Below are 15,033 nucleotides of genomic sequence, written 5' to 3'. Positions count from 1 at the left end.
GGTTTCATAGTGTAGTGGTTATCACGTCTGCTTTACACGCAGAAGGTCCTGAGTTCGATCCTCAGTGAAACCATACGGTCATTTTTTTTTTAACCAAGTATTCAAAAGAACATCGAAATTGGCATGGATGGTCATACCCTTTTATAACACTGAAGGAAGGGGGTTCTGTAACGGAAAGACAGGAGTAAAGCCCCCTTCACCCTTCATTCAAAGGCTATGGAAAGCAGAGGAGGTGGCAAATCAGGCAAGCTGCTGCTAATTTAGCCATCGGCCGTGGGGTCTATGAACTTAGAGTGCAACCTTAAGGCCTCGTGCACTTCCGTGTCTTACGGCCTCAGACGACGATCGGGACTTCACAAACCATTGTCTATCTCCATCTTCTTAAAATCAAAGCAAATCCACAGTAGATGTGACAAACTGAAATCTTCCTGGGGTGGGATGGGGACGGTTATCGGGAACTATTTTCGTCTCAAAGGGAGATTTCAGATCTCTTTCCGAAGACTGGGTAGGAAAAGGTACATTATCGCTCCTACACAGCAATTCAGAAGCAAAAAGTTTGGGAGAAGGAGAATATTAGTTTGTGGCAATACATGGGAAATCAGCTGTGCAGAGGTAAAGTCTGAATTTAGGAGTTAGAGACTATCCGGTAATGATAACTAGAAGTGAGGAGAGTTGAGGTTTTTGGGCGAGGGGGGATAATCTTTGCTGATTCTCGGCTGCGGGAAACTTAAAATGCTCGTCCCTGGGTGGGCTCGAACCACCAACCTTTCGGTTAACAGCCGAACGCGCTAACCGATTGCGCCACAGAGACTACGGACCTCTCACTTTTTTGGTTTAGAATACAAGTAAGGCAAGATTTTTAAAAACGTGTTAAAAACGAAATTATCTCTATTTAAGATGCCTATATTCCTTCCAGGCCCACAGCTTCCAGCAAGCTCAAAGAAGAGACCGAAAATGAATCAAAGGATGAGTTTTCTAGTCTGGAACTCTGGAATTCCCGAATGTAGTTACACAGATCCTCTTTCCTGGATTCACTTTTCTTCCAACCAGAAAAAAGGAAAACTACCAATCTCGTTTCTTAGCCTCTCTTTCATTCCCTCTGGCTGCCAAGCTCCTGGAGCGTGAGCACGATCAGGTTCAGGGTGCTCGCCACCCAGTGAAACGGGCTCATTGCTTGATGATAGCTGCTTGTGGTTTTTCTTGATTTGGGAAAAAAAAAAAATGAGATAAAGAGAATTCTTGTCGTTAGCTTGGCTTATCCTGGGTTCTTCTGCAGGCAGACTTTCTTTGACCTCTTCTTGGCTTCTTTGGACTTGAGTTTGTCCTAGTACCTACGCGCATCCATCTTGCTGTTCTATCAGGAGTCCATGCTGACTAGACATAAGAGAGAAACATTTCTTCCTTCCTTCCTTCCTTCCTTCCTTCCTTCCTTCCTTCTTTCCTTCCTTCCTTCCTTCCTTCCTTCTTTCCTTCCTTCCTTCCTTCCTTCCTTCCTTCCTTCTTTCCTTCCTTTCTTCCTTCCTTCTTTCTTTCCTTCCTTCATTCCTTCCTTCCTTTCCTTCTTTCTTTCTTTTTCTCTTTCTCTTTAGATTCTCAAAGGGCTCCATGACACATAAAAAAAAGGTTAAGAACTCCTCAAGTAAAGGCATCTTCCAAGCCCCAAAACAGAACAAAGGAAAGCAAGACTAAAGTAGGTAGCATGAGTTTAGAAACCTGAAGAGAAAAAAAGATAATCTATCAATAATCTTCGGAGGAGGCTCTGGGAATGCTGGAACCCAACTGGGGCCATGAGATGGCTAAAAAGGCTGGGCTGAGATCCGAGGGGAAAGATGCCAGATTGAGAGTTAGGAAATATGGATTTGAATCTCAGCCCTTACGATCTGTATGATAGTGAACAAGTTACTTAGCTGAACCTGAGTTTCTGGAAAAAGGGGACAAAGGGATAATCACTCTGCATACCTCAGGATGTTGTTTAAAAGCAACAACAACAACAACAATTTAAAATATATCAATCAGGAGACCTTTGGGGCTCTGACTCTAGGCTCGTTTCTGGAGGCTTTCCCTCAGAAATGTCATTCCATGGAATCAACTACTGCTGTTGACTCCCAAATATTTTCCTCTTTAGTCCTGGCCTCATTTCAGGCGCACACAGGATCGACTGCCTCTATACCATTTCAAAAGCATTTTTATAAGATTTCTGCTTCAGGCAAAGGGTAATTTCAGTGTTACCCTTTTTGTGAACTGCCTCCTTGGATAAGCACTGAGAGGGAAAATAGGATTCTTTTTAAGAGTTCATTGGTACGTTTGGATAGAATAGGTTCAGATGATTGATGAGGTTGCAGATCATATTTCAAAGGTTGGAGAAATAAGTTAGAAATAGATGAAAAAGAGGAGACAAGGAGAGCAGACTGCCTTTCTCTAGGATGTGAAAGAGAGGAGACAGAGGACAGCAGTATGAGGATGTAACAGAATCAAGTAAAAGTTTTTAAAGAATGAGGTGGATCTAGAAATGTCTTTAAGCTGGAAGGAAGGAGTCAGTGAATAAGGGACGACTGAAATTTAGGGAATGGTCGAAATGCCAATAGAACGTAAGCGCCATAGGGCACAAGAGAGAAAGGTTAGAATGGCCTAGGGATGTGGGAGGGATTTAGTTGACGTGGATGGGTATGAAAGCGCAGGGAGTGGTAGCCAGAGAAGGGAGCACTACTGGATATGATTTCTTCTGGGTACAAAGAAAGGAGCATGCAGGAAGGTAAGCAACAGCAGAGGATGAAGACATCTTTCCCGTTACCTCTTGCTTGTCAAACGACCTATCTCATAAGCTAATCTTCCGTTAACTAAATCAGCTGGGAGTGAGGAGATATTTTTCAGTCCTTTAGTTCGAGTCCGACTCTTCGTGACTCCATTTGGAGTTTTCTTGGACTGGTTTGAATTTTTCATTTTACATTCATTTTTACAGATGAAGAAACTGAGGCAAACGGGGTTAAGTGATTTTCTCAGGGTCGCACAGCTTAGTATATGTCTGAGGCCGGATTCGAACTCGGATTCCTGACTCCTGACTCCAGGCCTAGCACTCTATCCACTGAGTCAGGCCATACGCTAGGTTTCCAAAAGACCTTAGGCATTCCAAGCCAGGTGTCGCTTTTCTCCTCTTTGAATCCGACTTCGAAGGAAGATCACATGACCAGAAAATTAAAAAAAAAATCAAGGGTGGGAGGCCAATGGATTAAAGGAGAAGGAAGGGATGGTGGAGGCAGTAGAGCTAAGGGAGAAAGCATGGACAACGGACAGACCTGGAAGTGAGCGTAAGTAAGGCAGAGAGAGGCCCCGCTTTCAAGGATTCATTCTCAGGCAACTGGGATCTATCTATTAAGGACGAGTCACCCAAGTTGGTTTGCAAGTGTTCTTTTCCCAATGCTTTTTCCCTCCAAAGACTGGCTCTCGCTCTGCCACTTAGGGACCAGTTGATTTCCCAAAGCGCTGAAAATGCATGAATAGAGAGGTAAGGGGGACATTCCAGAGAAAATTAAGCATTCCAGGTAACTAAATTACCGCGCAAAAAGTGGGACTGGAGAAGAGAAAATGAACTGAGGTGAAAGGAGGCATCTCTGCGGGCATGACTCCAGCAGAAAGAAGAGACGCCACAAAATTGAGGCTGCCTCGTGCTAACCGCTGACTCTTTCTCTTGCAGAGCATTTAACTGTGTGGCTTGGTCTGTAAAATCCCTACTCTAGTAAACTGCAGGTCCTTGAGATATCCCGAGAATGTGCGCGAATTTGTTGAATAGCTCCTCAAGATTATTGTCTTTTCAAATGAAAAATCGCGAAATGGGCTTCTCTCCGGGAAGCAGTTTCAAATCTTAGGGACAAAACAAGAACAATTAGCCCAGCAGGTTAAGGAAACTAGCCAGCCAGATAACCACAAACGGTTAGAGCTCTCTCTTTCCCACACAAACCCCTTCGAAATTCGCTTGAAAGAAAAATAATCAAGGACGTTTAGAATTGGACAGTGTTGATCAGAGCGCTACCATTAGACTTAGTGAGTCGTGGGTATTCTCAGGTCTCCAGAAACCATTTTCCCATGAAATGTAGGCTCCATGAGAGTACGAATTGTTTTTCACTTTTGTCTTTCTATCCCCAGGGCTTGGTTCAATGTCTTAGGGTGAAGGTGCCTATTAACGTTTGCTGAATTGAACTAAATTGAGTTGAAATGAAATGAGTTTTGCCTTTCTATTCAGTACTTGTAACTGTCACAAATGCCTCTTATAACTAAAGATGATAGACACAGCAGGTAGATTCTGCATTTGTTTCTGTGCCCACTGGAGTTTGAAGGGAAGGAGACAGTTGAGAAATTACCGCACAGATTCGAGAGGACGATATACAAGAAGGTAGAAAACTTTTGTTGCTGTTGGTTTCCCCCCCGGGAGTATCGTAGTAATGACAAGGAGGGATCATTGAAGACCAAGAGGCTTCTTTTGGTCAAAAGTTCAGGATCACTGCCCCAACAATCTCACCTGACAATCCATTGTTTTAACTAGTGGGTCACTACATTTCTCGAAGAAACCAGCGCCTTCTAGATTTTAGGAAGTTTTGTAAAGAAAAGACAGAATAAGTGTATCGCAAGTGAATTCGCCAACACAAGGTCTAAACCGTTTTCAGGATGCCTCCGAAAGAAAGCACTCTTTTAAAGCAACTTCTTGGTGTCGACAGCTCCGAGACAAGGAACACCATGCTAGGTAGGCACCTGATGAAGGGATGTCGATAACCTGTTAAGTAGAAAGGAACAGATTCATCACAACAATTTTGATATCAGAAAAAAAGAAGGGAACTCAGTAGTCTTGAAACAGCTGGCAGGGTTGGGGAGGAAGACGGAAACTGAGAGAGAGAGAGGTTGTGAGTAACAGATAGACAATGAAGCCTTGGGAGGAGAAAGAGTCTTATTCTAGATTTGACTGTGAGTCCGACTGAGTTTGAATGGGGAAATCTATAGGGTGACCATTTTCCAGAACTTAATTATCCATCTGAATCTCTTTTCTGACTTTTACAGAAAGTGTGCCTTAGAGGTGAATACTCTAAAAGACTCTGACCTCAGCTTCTCCAGAAAGGTTCCGGAGGGAAGAAGTTACAGATTAAGTAAAGAGCACAGATCACTTCAAATCTATTCCCTTGTCACTTCATGAAGTGACATTAAATTTGGTTCGGGACAGCGGAATAAAGCTGCACTTAACTCAATGCCATCTGCCCCATAGCTAGGACTGCCCCATTATTGAGGACCAATCTGTGGTAGTTGACTCTCCAGCGAGCTGACTCGGAGACAACTTATACTTTCGCTTCCCTAAAGTTTTGAATGTGGAAATCCTGAGCAGTGGCCTAGAGAGATCTCCTCAAGTGCAGGAAGAGGAAGTGACTTTTCCAGCTTGAAAGAAATAGGATCTCTAAGGCTTGAAAAAACAAAACAAGCCTCCAAATCAGACCCCACACACGAGAAGGAAACACTCTAGCATTATCACAAGCTGGACAAAACCCTTTCACCAGACCTCCCACTTAGCTCTTCTCTGTTTTCATTAGTAGGATAGTTTTACTGGCAGACCTCCCATGGTAATAAAATCCAAGGAAACATGAGGATAGTAGACCAGATTCAGGGGCAGGACCTCTTTACCTTCCCGTTTATCACCCTGACTTCTGGATTCCAGGTTACTACTTTGTCGAGTAAGAATTCCCTTTAAACAAAAATTGCCAGTGAAAATTGTAATCCAAGGTGGCTTCCTTGACATTGTAAGCATCCAGGACAGTTCTTTCGAAGTTAATAGAAGTAGATGGTGTATCCAGTCACTTCCCTATTGAGATTAATTTTCTAAAGTTGTCCTGATAGCGCTGGTGCCATCTTTTGAAGGAGACTTTTATTTCCTTTCTCCAACTGCTAGAGTCTTCATTCCAAGGCTACCTTGTAACTACTTTGCATATACTTTTATGTACATATTGTCTTTCCCCTTTAGAATGTAAGCTCTTTGAGGGAAGGAACTGGGGCTTTTCATATATATATATATATATATAAAACTCTCAGGGCATAGCACAATGTTTGACAGAGTAGTTTCTTATTGTATCATTGATTGTCAATGCATACTAATGGGGCTGAGGGAGATATAAGACAACCACCTACAGAAGTGGTAGGTATTTCATGAAAAAAAATCTGAATTCAGTTAATTAAATTCCTGTTTTGATTCCTCATCATTTTGTGGAGTGGATACTCAATTCTCAAAAGTTATGGTGACTGAGCACAAACTCTGGTGATTACTATAGTGCTGGAAAGACTTTGATCACTACAAGGAAAGACTGTGCATCCATTATCCAAGAAAGACCCTAAATTTGAGAGGTCCATCTCCAGCAGGTTGGCCATGAGGTTATAAATCATTTTGGCTAAAGAAGCTAATTAAGCCTTCCAATAAGCTGGAAAAGCAGTACAATCAACATTAGGAAGATAAGGGCCTATGCCGATGGAATTAAGCGTATATGATGTATTGAAATAGTGTTATATCAAATGAGACAATATTTGTGTAGCACTCAGTGCCTGGCACATAGTAGGCATTATATAAATGCTTACTCCTTTCCCTTCTCCTCCTTCATATAAATTTGTGACCCAAAAAGAGTCCACAGTGTCCTTAAAGAAGTCACTAAGGCAGTAGAAACCAGCCTTCAAAATCACCATACCATGTTCAGAATCAGGTGTTGTAGTTCTTGGTGACTGGAGGAGGAATAAATAGGGCAAGCTGCATTGTGATTCTATGTTATTATATGCTAACACACACATCTCAGTCATTCTGTAAGATTGTAAAAGGATATTAACATTTGCTTTCCACTCTGTCATAAGATGGTCATTGACAAAAAGGAAGGCTCCATATAAAATGACATATTTATGGCAGCATTTTTTTTTTGTGGTAGAAAGAACTGGAAACAAAGTAGATGCCCACCTATTGGAAAATGATTAAAAATGTGGTCTCTCAATTCAATGGAATATTACTGTGCTGTAAGATACAATTAATATGATGAATACAAAGAATACTAGATAGACTTATGTGAACTGATGCATAGTGAGGTAAATAGAGTCAAGAAAACAAAATTATGCAATGATTACAGTAATGTAAACCACAAAATAGTTGAAAATGAATCATTAAAAAATTCTAAAGAACAATCTTGTCCCCAAAGAAGATATGAGAAGACACCATCTCTCATTCCTTTACAGAGCCGGGGACCCACAGCTGCGCAACATTACATACAGTGTCAGCTTTTTGCAATGTTTTGATAAGTTGCACTGACTTTTTTCTTCCTCTTTATCGTTTTGCTTTATTTTAAAAAAATTATTTGTTATAAATGGTGACTCTAGGAGGGAGAGGAAGGAGGAAAAATGCAAGGGGAAAGCTAGGTAACCTAAAAACAATAAAAATACTTGTTTTTTAACCGACCAAATTCTATTTGAGATACTACAGAGATCTCTGGGTCAAGGGGTAGAGGCATTTTGCAGCCACTTTATTTCTATTATTTCCAGATTGCTTTCTAGAATGGTTGTATTAAGTAAAGCTGCACTAATAATGCTTTAGTATTACTATTTTTCTCCAAGTCCTCAGCACTGACTTTGGCTATTTTATCCTTTTGCTGATTCGCTGGCAAAAGAGCTACTCCAAATTAATTCAACTATCTTCAACAGCTTTTTAAAAAATTATTTTCCTCATTTGAAGACCAAGACATATCTTCTCCTTGGTTTTAACATAATTGACTCTGGAATACTTTTTCATACGAAAAAAATCCACCAATTTGATCTATTACCTTGGTAAAAATTTTCATTAAACGAAGCAGAAAACTTTGAAAGGTTTCACTGGTGGTTTATCACAATTTCCTCTCCAAGGAAGTTATTTCCTTTGTGCTCAGCTGTTTTATTTAAATTTTATTTTTTATTCTGAACTAAATGCAAAGCAAGTGAAATGAGCATTTCCACATATAGGAAAGGAGAGGATTGTCCATGAAACCGTGGACCTTTCTTATGTATATCTTTCTTAAAAAATTTTATAACAAATTTACATGTAACCCCTAAATCTAGTCCCACTTGTCTTTGATTCTTTTTGGCCTTCATTGTATTCTCTTCCTTTTTGGAGTTGGATTTGTTAACCAAATGTCTAATCCTCTTCTCCTTCCCATCTTCTCCTCAATTAAAAAAAGGAAATAATATCATTGTAATAAAATTGCATAGTCAAAAAATCCAAATTCCCATACTAACCATTTCCAAAAATGTGTGTCTCGTTCTGCATCTTGAGTCCATTGCCTCTTTATTAGAAGGTAGGTACCATGCTTCATCATTGGCCCTCTGAAATTATGGTTGGTCATTGCACTAATAAGAGTTCTTAAATCTTTCAAAGTTGGTTTTTCTTTACAGTGTTATTGGCATTGTGTGATTTGTTCTCCTGGTTCTTCTCATTTCACTCTGCATAAGTTCATACAAGTCTTCCCTGTTTTGTGAAACTTGCCTGCCTCATTATCACGAATATTCCTTGATATTACTATATCATTATTTATTCAGCCATTCCTCAATTGGTAGACATTCCCTTGCTTTGCAGTCTTTTTGCTACTACCATAAAAATTGCTATAAATATTTTTGTACATATATTCCTCTCCCTCTGACCCCTTCAGGACCTCCTAGTGATGCTTCTGGGTCAAAAAGTCAAATTCACAGCTTAGTGACTTGTTGGGCATAATTTAAATTGCTTTCCAAAATGAGTGGACCAATCCACAGGTGTATCAAAAGCATATTAGTATGCTTGTTTTCCCACAGTTTCTCCCACAATTGTCACTTTCCTTTTTATTATCTTTACCAATCTCATGGGTATGATATGCAATCTCAGAATTACTGCAATTTGCATTTTTCTACTTATTAGTGATTCATAGCATTGTTTTACATGTTTTAGATAGTTTAGATGTCTTCCTTTGATACTACCTATTCATGTCTTTTGATGATTTCCTTATTGGGGGAAGTTTGAAGACTTTTTAAAAATGAAGTGCTCCACCCCCATCTCTGCTATCTCTCTCTCTCTCTATTTTTTTTACATTTAATAGTATTTTTTTCCAATTACATATATAGTTTCCAACATTAATTTTTGTAAGAATTTGAGTTCCAAATTTTTCTTCCTGACTGCCTTCCCTACCCCCCCTCCCAAAGACAGAGAGCAATCTGATATAGGCTATACATGGACAGTCAGGTTAAGCATATTTTCACATTAGTCATTTTGTGAAAGAAGAATCAGAACAAAAGGGAAAAGCCATGAGAAAGCAAAAAAAGCAAAAATACTAGGCTTTGATCTGCATTCAGACTCCATCCGTTCTTTATCTGAATGTGGATAGCATTTTCCATCATGAGTCTTTTTGAATTGTCTTGGATCATTGTATTGCTGAGAGGAGTGGAAGTCTTTTATAGTTGATCATCACTTCATGTTGCTCTTACTGTGTACAATGTTTTCTTCCTTATGTTCGCTTCACTTTGCATCCGTTCATGTATGTCTTTCCAGGTATTTCCAAAATCTGTCTGCTTGTCGTTTCCTATAGAACAATAGTATGCCGTTACATTTCATATACCACAACTTGTTTAGCCATTCTCCAATTGATGAGCATCCCTTCAATTTCCAATTCTTTGTCACCGTAAGAGGAGCTGCTGTAAATACTTTTGTACATGTGGGTCCTTTTCCCTTTTTTGTGATCTTTTCGGGATACAGGCCTACTAGTGGTATTGCTAGATAAATGGGTATTCTGCTATCTCTTTCACAATTAAAGCAGTAGAATGTGGAATACTCAAATTGTAATCCCACAAAAAGAACAACAACTTTCAGATGTTCACATATATATGAAGAATAATTTTAATACCTAAAGGTTCTCAAGAGAAGCTTTATGTTTTAAATATATTTTGTTACTTTCTTGGATAGCATCCTTTGTCTTAAATCTGCTTTATCTAGAAAATAAAGTTTTTACTTAAATTTTTATAAGTTAAGTGAACAAAAAAAGACATTTGGGTCTGCTTGAATTATTATTAACTGAGGATCTGAGGATCTGAGTAAAGGAAAGTTACTTAGCACATAATCTAGAACTTCATGGAGCATACAAAAATAGGCCAATCAGTGATCTCTCATTACCACACCACATCTCTGACAACACTCTCAGCAACAGTTTATTGACATATAATTTCAGTGCATAAATTATGCAATAAGATTTGAGTACATTTCTGTACAGATAGTTGAAACTCTGTTGCTATCAGTTAATTTTCCTTATCAGTTCACAACCTGGGTGATAAGGACTTCAACGCCTATGTTTTGAGATTTCCCTATTAGTTCCTAAAATTGCAATATCTCTCCAATTAATCTATTAATTAGCTTTGTATCCTCACTCCAGTTTATCAAAAAAGTAGTATTTAGGAAGAATTTCCAAATAAGAATTGTAAATTAAATAATTTCCCCAAAAGCTTTTGCACATATGTGTACAATATGGGCATACACACGATTTAATATATTATGGATGCATATCACCTCCCCCACACACATCTTACATAGACATCAAGGTTACTGAATAAACTATTTATCACAATATCACAAACAATAAAAATACACATAAATAATTATTTATAATCCATCAGCTGTGAGAAAAAATCACAAATGTATCTTAACTGTCTAGGCAACTGCTGACCTCCCTGTTCTATGAACACAGTCACTTCTATTTAATATATAATATCCATTTTTTTTCTTCTGAGGATGGGTGGATTTGGTAAGGACGGTATTATTCGAAAACCTGTACACGTACATCCAAGGAAGGTAAATGCTAACTGGCCACTTGGAAGAGGCGAAAACATTTCCTGTCGCCTGACCTTCCCCTGGGTTCTGGGATTTGAAAGATGCTTTCTCTGCAGGCATACATGGACATAAAAAGTCAAAACCTGTACAACTTCACAAGAGAGACAATAGCGAAATCCTGAAGATTTTTGAGCAAGTGTGTTGGGGTCCTCCCACCCCTGGTAGTCCTTGACCAGCAAGGACCTGTCTCCATACGCAATGATTGAGGAGGGAGTCACGGATGGAAGGAACTCCGTTTATTGTTTCAGCAAGCAGGATTTTTATGCAGTACTAGCCTTCGTTACTGGGTGCAAGCAAGCTCCTGCGTGATCCTCTAAGCCCATCAGCAGCCCCAAGGCCATGCATCACAGCTCGTGGACAGCTCGTGTCCAGTGCTTATTTGGAAAGGGGCCATGTGCTGTTCACGGCCTGCCTTATCAAAGGAGGAGGAGCCGAGCTGGACTGTGTAGCCCCAGATAATTCCTTTTTTTTTTTTTTATGGGACTGTCCTTGGGCTTCAACTCCCAAGCTCATCAGGCTCTCAAGGGCTCCTTACGCAAGTGTAAGTGGAAAGAACAATAAGAACCTCACGAAACTGACGGCTTTGTGATTATAATGCTCAAACTTGACCTAGAAGAAGAGACAAGGAAAATTAATTCCCCTCTTTTCTTTGAGGTAGGGCTGGGAGTGGAGATGAGACTATGGGAAGGGGGAAAATTATTTATACGTTCTATGACCCAGGCTTTGAACTAAGAGTTGGATATACAAATTTTTTTAACGGTACAGTCCTTGCTCTCAAAAAGTTTATATTGTAATAGGCAAAACAATGATCTTAAAAAACTTCTCAACGGAGAGTTTTTTTACATTAATATTATTTTAATAGAACTGTTTTCTCTGCCTCCTGCTTCCCTCCACTCCAATGGAAAGGAAAAAAAAGAAAAAGAGCCAACCGATTTGTAACAAACATGACTAGTTAATCATAGACAAGCATTGGCCATGAATGTCCAAAATTAAAGTCTCATTCTGCGCTCTCAGTGCATCACTTCTCTGTAGGTGGGTAGCATTTTTCATCATGGTTCCTCTGGCATCATGGATGGTCAGTACATTGATCAGATTTCTAAAGTCTTTCAAAGTTGTTTGTCTTTACAATGGTATCAGTACTATGGAAATTATTGCCCTCCCTTGACTTTACATCAGTTCAGAAAAGTTTTCTCTGGTTTATCTGAAACCATCCCTTTGATCATTTCTTACAGCATAACAGTATTTCATTAGATTCACATAACATGATTTATCTGGCTATCCCCCATTTGGTGGGCATCCCCTTAGTTTCTTGTTCTTGCCAGAACAAAAAGAGCTGCTACAAATATTTTTGCACACATTGGTCCTTTCTCTCTATTTAACCCTTTAGAATATAAGGCCCAGAGTGTCAGTTGGGGGTCAAAATGTATTTCAGTTTAATAATAGGGGGAGGGGATTTTCCAACTTGCTTTCTAGAATTAATGGACAATCACAGTTCTACCAACAAGGTATAAAAGTACTGGTTTCCCCAGAACATCGCCAACATTTGTCATTTTCATTTTTTTTTTTTTGGACAACTTTGCTAACTTAAAGAATGTGAAGTGAAACCTTAGAGATGTCATCTCTGAAATGAGAATGTCTGACTTTTCTACCTAGTCTGGCATGAAAATTGAGGCTCCATTCTAATTAGTCCTGATGATCTGGGAGTGGAGGGCTGAGTCCTGAAAGTAGAGGAAAGTCTGTATTCCATCAGCTCCTCAGTTGCATTGGAGATCTGCAGGATGTAGGTAGCAATCCTACTATCTCTAGCACTGAGTGCTCTACCATATTAGCTAATACCCTAGAGCTGCCACCAAAACTAACAGGCTCCCTGATGGTCAGACTCACTCAATATAAGCATTTATTCCTTGTAACCTTCAACACTGCCGATCATCCTCTTCTCTTTGACACTCTCTTTCCTCTCTAGGTTGTAGGGACACTCGTCGCTCCTGTTTCTCCTCCTACCTATCTGGCTTTTCTTTTCAGTCTCCTTTGTTGGATCTTCTTCCAGGTCACAGCTGGCCCACTAACCACGGTGTCCCCTAGAACTTTGTTTTTCCCTGACACCCCACTAGACGGCAACTAGGCTAGAACTTTAGAAGCTTTTGCTGTTAACTGGGCCTAAGGAATTGGATTGAAGTTAACCTTTCATTTACATTTCAGTTGTATTTGTGATAATATCATTATTATCATAATCATATAACAATGCTATTGAATCACTACTCAATATAGCACTTTAAATTTTACAAAACTTTCTTCCAACAACTCTATGAAGTAGGGAATATGATTATTATCATTTCTATTTTACAGATGAGAAAAATTAGGATGAAAGAGATTAAATCAGTGTCATAGCTGGAATTTACACCATGTCTCTTGATATCAATACTATTTCTCTTTCTACTACATTGAATTCTCTTTTCCATTATTGGAATTCTTACCGAAGTGTCAAACAATAAATACATACAATATTTTTACCCCTCGGTATGAGATAACATAATAGTAGTTCACAAAACACATACATATACAAATTATCCTGAAAGTCTTATTGTAGTTTTAAGTTTTAACAGCTTAAAGATCCTGTATATAAACACAGAGACTGATACTCATGTTTTTATTTGACCAAGTCATACCACACATTGTTTGTAGTGATATTTCACTGCATATGATTTGGTTAGTGGTTTTATGTATAAGTTTACCTGTGTGAAGATATAAGCATTATCACTATACATAAAAGGATATATTTATGTTTATGTCTATATCTAAATCTATAAATTCCAAAACTCAGGCTTATAGGATCAGAGATCTAGAGCTAGAAGGGAGCTTAGAGGCCAGTGTACCAATACCCCTCATTTTTTAAGGATGTGGAAACTGAGTCCCAGAGAAGTTAAATGACTTAGGGTCATATAGCTAGTAAGGAAGGCTTTAAATTGAAATATTCCTAACTCCATGTCCAATATTCTGTTCAGTACTCCATGTTGTGTCTCCTTTGATGCATAACATGATGTTGGAAGTGAAAGACACTTCTGAAGTGAAAGACACGCTGAAAGACACAAATCCAGAAAGAATCTTGGTTTTGTAAAAGACAAATCATTTAAGGCCTAAGTAAATTGAAAACAGGTATGATTATTGGCATGGATAGAAAAATAGACAGACATGCAAAAATGTGGTGCAGCACAAAATCAGATTTAAATATTTATCAATGATCCAAGACAATTCCAAAAGACTCATGATGGAAAATGCTATCCACATCCAGAGAAAGAACTATGAAAGAACTAAGACATTTGAATGCAGATAGAAGCATACTATTTTCCCTTTTTTTGTTTTTTGTTTCTCATGTTTTTTCTCTTTTGTTCTGATTCTTCTTTCACAACATGACTAATGTAGAAATATGTTTAACATGATTGTACATATATAACCTGTATCAAATTGCTTGCTGTCTTGGGGAGGGAGGAGAGAAGGGAAGGAAGGAGAGAGGGAGAAAAACTTGGAACTCAGAATCTTATGACAATGAATGTTGAAAACTAAAAAAAAATAGATTTAAGTATTTTTACAGTAGTGTTACCTGTTGGTATAAGAAGTTGATGAGTTTAAACACCAAGGAATTATTTTTGTATGGCACTACTGTGTTTATAATGGACATAGTGGCATTTGGATCATAATCCTTTGAGCACCATAACATCAAGTGCAGCCTAGATCATCAAAATAACATTTTAGATCTATTGGGATTGTGAAAATTGCACACACAGAGAGATTAATTATCCTAGAAATTCTCTAAATTCTCTAGGGCTCAATTATCTCATTTCAGAATTAAAAAAAAAAACAAAAATAACAGTGGATAGCGACATAGGCAAAGTAATAATTATGATCTTTCAAGGAAGTTCTTTGTAAAATTGTTTTAGATGACCATGTGGCAATTGTGCTTGTGGCAATGGAAATTATTCATGAAAACTGTGTCAGGCATACTCACCAGGTCCATTTTTGTCAGGCCATATACCATGCTGTCTATAGATATCCATGCCAAACATTGACGGTTTCCCTTGAAACTCATCTCATAGTAGAAACATCAATTCCTAACATAAATATGATATTCTCAGTCAAATTTCCTTGGGAATTTTATC

General features: G+C 38.7%; 2 non-coding genes across 2 annotated transcripts; one reads left to right on the top strand and one right to left on the bottom strand.

Moving 5' to 3' along the window:
• On the top strand, positions 1 to 73 carry TRNAV-UAC. Its single transcript has one exon. It is a non-coding gene; the product is annotated as a tRNA-Val (tRNA).
• Positions 74 to 737: 664 nt separating this feature from the next.
• TRNAN-GUU lies at positions 738 to 811 on the bottom strand. The gene has a single exon. It is a non-coding gene; the product is annotated as a tRNA-Asn (tRNA).
• Between the last annotated feature and the right edge of the window lie 14,222 nt (positions 812 to 15,033).

Source organism: Trichosurus vulpecula, chromosome 6 (genome assembly GCF_011100635.1).
Source record: "Trichosurus vulpecula isolate mTriVul1 chromosome 6, mTriVul1.pri, whole genome shotgun sequence".
Taxonomy (NCBI): domain Eukaryota; kingdom Metazoa; phylum Chordata; class Mammalia; order Diprotodontia; family Phalangeridae; genus Trichosurus; species Trichosurus vulpecula.
The sequence above is the reverse complement of the archived record's forward strand: the minus strand, read 5'-3'. Positions and strand labels throughout refer to the sequence as shown.